At 48.4% G+C, this 6,120-nt stretch overlaps 1 protein-coding gene across 1 annotated transcript in view; it reads left to right on the top strand.

Moving 5' to 3' along the window:
* The first annotated feature begins 1,552 nt into the window (after positions 1-1,552).
* Positions 1,553-6,120, top strand: part of Sgk3 (serum/glucocorticoid regulated kinase family member 3) — a 94,949-nt gene continuing 90,381 nt past the window's right edge. Inside the window, exon 1 of the mRNA XM_051197166.1 lies at positions 1,553-1,686. The gene's annotated coding sequence lies outside the window, so the exon portion shown is untranslated. The remainder of the gene's footprint in view (positions 1,687-6,120) is intronic.

The following is a 6,120-nucleotide window of genomic DNA, read 5'->3' as shown; positions in this document are numbered from 1 at the left end:
TTACAAAGGCCCATATACCTAACTTCTGTCAATCAGATGTAACTCTTCCTCTTTATTGTCTTAAAAATGTTGGTGAGAGTGCTGTTGTTTCCTCCCACACCCTCAGGGTGTGTGTGTGCACGCCCGCGTGTGTGTGCGTGTGTGTGCGTGTGTGTGTGTGTGTGTGTGCATGTGTGTGTGTGTATACTAGTTCTTTATAGCAGGAAGACAAATTTGTCCTGGAAATACTATAATGGTTTCCATATGTGTTTTTTTTCCCCTAACGTCAAAATGTGGTGATAGCTAGATATTTATCTTTTAAGTGAGAATGATGTCATTCCCCTTGGTGTTTATTGACACAAAACTTCCTTTTGTCCAAGAAAATTCTCAATATTGTGAATACGGCTTTAATGAACAGATACACTGATCACTTGTTCTCATCACAGAGACAGTGCTTTCTTGCGTGGACGGATTTGTGAGCAGACCATAGTTTTGTGAGCAGACCATAGCGGAACATATAAGTAATCACTGGCGATGTGTTGCGTCCTATGTACTGTATCCGCTTGTCCATTTCCGAATGCCACTGAGAATCACTGTTCAGAAAGATCTACGGGAGTAGTGCGTTTCAAAGTATAAAGGAATTTGGATTCACAACCTATGTTAAGAAGGAAAGGGCCATATTGCAGCGCGGGCAGTACAAATAATTATTCTTACCTTTATTCATGAGGCTAGATCTTTGAGTATCGTTTTGAAGTATAAGGAATTACCCTTGGATTTAGGGAAGCCACTCATTGATCTCACTTCCTCTAATTATTTGTTCACAGATTTGTGGCAAGTTTTCTGGAATTGTACGATTTAAAGTATAGATCGATGCTGCAAAAAATCTGAAGCATGCCACGCAGATGAAACCTTCACCCAATTGTCCGGGTTTGCTTTCACGTGCTATTGGATAAAACCTAAATTGCAGTGGTGGTGTGGGAGGGCACCGTAGTTCAAAATCTTCACTCCACAACCAACAGAATCGTGTAATTCTTAGTTCCCCATTCACAGACGACTTTTAGAAAACACGGCTTCTGTCGTAGGGTGGATAAGCGCCAGCAGCAGAATGTGTTGGCCAGCTTAAAAATAGTTCCCAGATCTAAAATAATGCAGAGAAAGGCAAGTTCTCGGTACACAGGACCTGCCAATTTGTGAGAACTCTCTCCCATCTATACACACAGGTCCAAAATCTGCTGACGGGGGGGGGGGGTGTTGTTGGAGAAAACTGCCCAAATAATGCTAAACGAAGAACGACGGCTCTCCACGTCGTTCGGATACTAATTCTGCAAGCGTCCGGCTTGTAAAGCAAGCTGCAGCCTCCGGTCCTTCTCGCCACGATCCTCGGTCGCTCGGGCTGCCGGGTTGGGCCAAGGTCACTTTCTCGGCGGCCCTCGCGCCCGGGTCCGCCGAGCGCAGGAGCCCGGCGTCTTCTCCTGAACTTTGCACCCCGCGTGACGAACGCGGACGGGCGAGCCGCTCGCTGCGCCACCCGCGCGGGTCCCGCCGGTCCCCTCGCGCCGCCCGCCCGCCCGCCCGCCCCGCGCTCCGCGGGAGGAGCCGCCGTGACGCGGCAGGGAGGAAACGCCGGCGCCCGGCCGCGCCGCCGGGAAGGAGGAACCGCCAGCGCGCTGGGCTCCGCGCCCGGGCGCCCGGACGCCGCGCGACCGGGTAGGTGCGGGGCGGCTGCGCGGGGCGGCGCTGCGGGGTCCCGGCCCCGGCTGTCCCGGGCGCCCGGGGAGCCCGCCACGGCCGGCCGCGCGGTCTTTGTGTCCCCCGAGGCGAGTTGAGCGGCGCGGCGTGGAGCTCAAGCGCGTGGGTGGACGCGGGGAACCCGCGCGGTCCCCGAGCTGGGCAGCGGGCGGGCGAGACTGGAGAGCCCACCTGGACCGGGCCGTCTGGGGCGCTGGGGCCCGGCGGGTTAAGTGACCGTCCCGATCGGTCCCACAGGACTAGAACGCATGGCCACTCTTTTTTGCAAGTTCTCAGATTCGAACCGGGTTTTCTGAGTCTCAAGCTGTAAGCGCTGACTTGTCTTAAAAGCGCCCCGAGGTTTTCGGCGGAGGCTCTTTGAACCCGTAGAGAAGGGAAGGGATCTGTCTGGTGAAACAGTCATTTGACTTAGTTTTGCACCGAATGCTGAACATCTGCAGGGTGGACTTGAGATTCAAGAATAAATACAGAACACCCAAGACTCAGTACCTTTTATCGGGGTGAAAAACTAAACAAAAACCCCAAACAGCGGTTAGATATTTTGATTCTTCCCTCCACGCTAAGTTGAGTGTTTACCCATCAGGCCTGGAAAGTGCCTGCTTTATTTACCAAACACAGCTCTTACTATGAATCGGGCTGCTTTCTAAGTGCTTAATAAATATCACCTCAAGTTCTTAACTCACAATCTTAAGTGATAGCGGTTGTAGCCATGAAGAGGCCACCGACACTTTTTAGTTCCCCCCAGTGTCATAGAAAGAACTGGAAGCGTTAGAGGAAGTTTCAGACATATTTTAGGAATGGGTGTGCCTTCTGCCCCCTAGGCTGCCACTCCCAGAAGGCAAGTTCTTACCCCTCATTCCCTGTGAGGTGCGAGCAGGTCTCAGGCTAGATCCCACCGGGTGTGATCCTGGGTGGTCGGTGGTATTGTCCTTCACCATCGTCGGCCAAGGCTGACAACTCAGGCATCGGAAGTTCCCTTTCTTTAAATGGCCAGGGTGCTGAGCCTAGTTTTGTTTTTAAAGGGAGCTTTGTTTCAAATCTGTTTGACAATTCATATGAACGTGGCTCAGATGGGCACATCGCGTTAAACTTGGACCGTGAATGTTTTTGTTTGTACATATTAGCACGGGGTTGGTGGATGTGTCTCCTAAGGTGTCCATTTTGTGACTGCAGCTTGTATATAAAGAAGAAACCTCCCCACCCCCCGAATAAAATGAGTGTTGTGGGCCTGGTGTCTAGATAGAAAAGGCCCAGAATGGAGAAAAAGTAAGGTTGATACAGTTTTTGTCACTGTGGTTATTATACATGTAGTATCAAAAAAACCCTTTTTATTTAACTCCCTGTTTCTTGGTTCTTTTCCTTCTTGTGAATGAGTCGATAGGCCTGATATAAGAAGTGTTGCTTCATGGAGGGTCTCTCTCCTCTGATGTAATCTGTGGTAGGTACCACGGGACATCCGTGGTGCTCATGAATTCACTTCAGCCAAACACCTAACAATTGCATGGTTTGCTGAGTGCCTTAGACATACTCATTTGTCTTCAGAGACACCTATGAGGTCAGTAGCCATTTAAAAAAAAAAAAAAAAAAAAAAACTTCCTTTTGTACAAGTAAAGACACCCAGCCCGAACTCTGCTGATTTGCCTTAAGCTCTGTTTGCAGAGCTGATGGGAGGGTGAGCACAGATGGACAGAGCCTGGCACGTGCAGGCCTGTAATAAATATTTGTGGAATGAATGACTTCAGATAGCTCGCTCTTTCAAAACATACCTCCCCAAATACCATCCTCATCGATTTGCCCCGAGGAGATTTCCAGGCCTAATCCAGCGCCTCTCTTATTCTAAACAGTATCTGACCAGTACCTTCCCTATAAAAAGGACAAGGGTGCCTCTTGGACTCAGGACTTCTAGTTTTTGAAAAAGAAATTAGCTTAGTGGTTGCTTTTCTTTTCTCTCCTGTCGAACACCCTACCTGTTTTGTTTTGTTTTGTTTTGTTTTAGTTTTGAGGGGGTTTAGGTTGGACAAATGTTAGTGCTTCTGCTGACAGCTGCCTTTTACCTGTCTTTAGGCTACTCAGATTTTTGATTGAGTTCAAATACAGTGATCAAAGGCATCTCTCTCTCTCTGTCTGAATTGTCTGATGTGGTGAGTGTTTTATGCTAATTACTTTAGTATAAAGTGTCTTTTAAAGAAACAAAACAAAAAAAAAATCTTCATTTATTTATATCCTTTAAGCATGGCCCTTGGTATCCTAAAGTATGTGGCCCCCAGGTGGGTGACCTTCAGTTAGAGAGGAAAATATGGCAGTTACCTGGCAGAGGACTTGAGAAGGGTCATCCGATGAAGTGAAATAAAGTGTGGCCTTTCCTACCAGGAGCATTAGGTGCAGGGAAAACCTTAATGGCACCGACTTGAGTCAGTTACCTGTCAGCCCGCTATGTGTGTGGGGGGCGGGCGGGGGGTGGAGGAATTCAGTGCTTCTCAACCCTGCCTTGTTTAGAAACCACCATTCCCTTTCAGCCTGAGTGTGCTCCCTCCTTTAAAACTTCATTCGAATTGCGGACTAAGTTGCTGATTCATGAAAGTCGAGTTATGTAACGTGTTATTCCTGACAGAAACAGCTCCCACACTCTGTTAAGTGAAGCAGTCTCTGTTTTTCTGCGCCTGCTCCCTTCCTTATAGTGGGAGCTGTGGTCCTGCCCCCCCTCCCCCAGCCATTTCTCCGAGACACGTGATGAACCTAAGAGCTGCGGAGAGGTCCCATCTTTTTAGTTGACAGCTGCACACTTTTAACACTAGCTTTGAGTTCATTGCTGTTTCTGAGAAGATGCGGAATCGTATGTCGAAGGCCAACCTGAGATGTCAACCTGTGTGAGGCCAAGGCTGAGGGCTTCCCAGAGAATTAGGGCACTGTGTATGTAGCAAGCCATGCCTTTGTTCAGTTTCTCAGATTCACCCCTGTTTCCCAAGGGTCCTGTAGATATGCCAAGTTTATCACTGTGCAGCCACAATTCTCTCTAAAACCAAACTGTACATAGGTCAGTTGGTGGAGTGTTTGCCTGGTATTCTGGGGGCCCTGGGTATGATCTCCTTTGTTGCTAAACAAACAAACAAACAAACAAACAAAATGTCCCATGCCTACACATACTGGGCATTTGAATCCCCAGTTGTCTCAGAGGGCAGCCTGGGCTGCAGAGTTAGACCCTGTGTCAGAGGGCAGCCTGGGCTACAGAGTTAGACCCTGTGTCAGAACCAAACAAAATAGCCCCAGTGCAGTTCCTTGTGTGAGATTGTGCGTGAGTTTAAGAGGCCATGGTATGGAGAGAGTTGTTGAGGGTGAGAGACTGATCTTTTGTATGGCGGAAAACAGGTGTGTGGGTGGAACACAAGGCATTAGTGAGACTCCAGGGGAGATCCCTATGAAGTACAGCTTGGTTTCCACTGTGGGGACAAATATAGGGAAGACCTAAAGTGTACTGACACCTGGGAAGGGCTGCAAGTATCTACCGGCGTGCTAAGTTTGCAAGGGGAGGGTTGCTATAAACTTACTTGTGCTGAAGTGTTTTTACAGGTCGGTACTTCTCTCTCTCTCTCTCTCTCTCTCTCTCTCTCTCCCTCAGTTTTTAAAGACAGCATTTCTCTGTGTAACAGCCCTGACTGTCCTGGAATTCTCTTTGTACATCAGGCTCGTCTCGAACTCACAGAGATCCGCCTGCCTCTGCCTCCTGAGTGCTGGGATTAAAGGTGTGTGCCACCACTGTCCGGCTAGGTAACTTTTTCTTTAGGCTATGCAGATAATTTGAAAATGGCTAGAAACGTAAGAGGGAGGGTGGTTCTGGATTTTGCACCTTTTAAGGGTTTCATTTCTGAGAATGTCTGTCATACTGAGATGTCCTTGTTTGCCCTGTGAGTTTGTGCTGCGATTTTAAAGAAATAGCTCTGCTTACACATCATGAAGTGATTAGTATGGTTCAGGCTGACTGCTTCACGTGTATATACGTATTGTGTGTCTGTCTGTGTGTGTGCTGGTACATGAATACGGGTGTATGTGTATACATGTCTGTACAGGCCTCTGTATATGTGTGTGCATGAGGCTAGATGTCAACCTCAGATGTTATTCCTCAGGAGATGTCCACCTTGCTTTTGAGACAGGGTCTCTTACTGTGAACTTGCCCCTTATGTTAGGTCAGCCAACTGGTGAGCCTCATAGAAGCCCTAAGGCCAAAATTACAAATGCATGCTACCATTCCCTGCTTTTATCATGGATTCTGGTCCTCAAACTCAGGTTTTCATGCTTACTTGGCAAATACTCTACCAAGGGAGCTATCTCCAGCCCTGCACCAACACCTTCCCCTGCCCCCGGTTTTGTGGCATATTTGACAAGCGAACTAATACC

Source organism: Phodopus roborovskii, unplaced genomic scaffold, assembly GCF_943737965.1.
Source record: "Phodopus roborovskii unplaced genomic scaffold, PHOROB, whole genome shotgun sequence".
In the NCBI taxonomy this organism is placed as follows: domain Eukaryota; kingdom Metazoa; phylum Chordata; class Mammalia; order Rodentia; family Cricetidae; genus Phodopus; species Phodopus roborovskii.
Note: the sequence above shows the minus strand (reverse complement) of the source record. Positions and strands in the feature narration are given on the sequence as shown.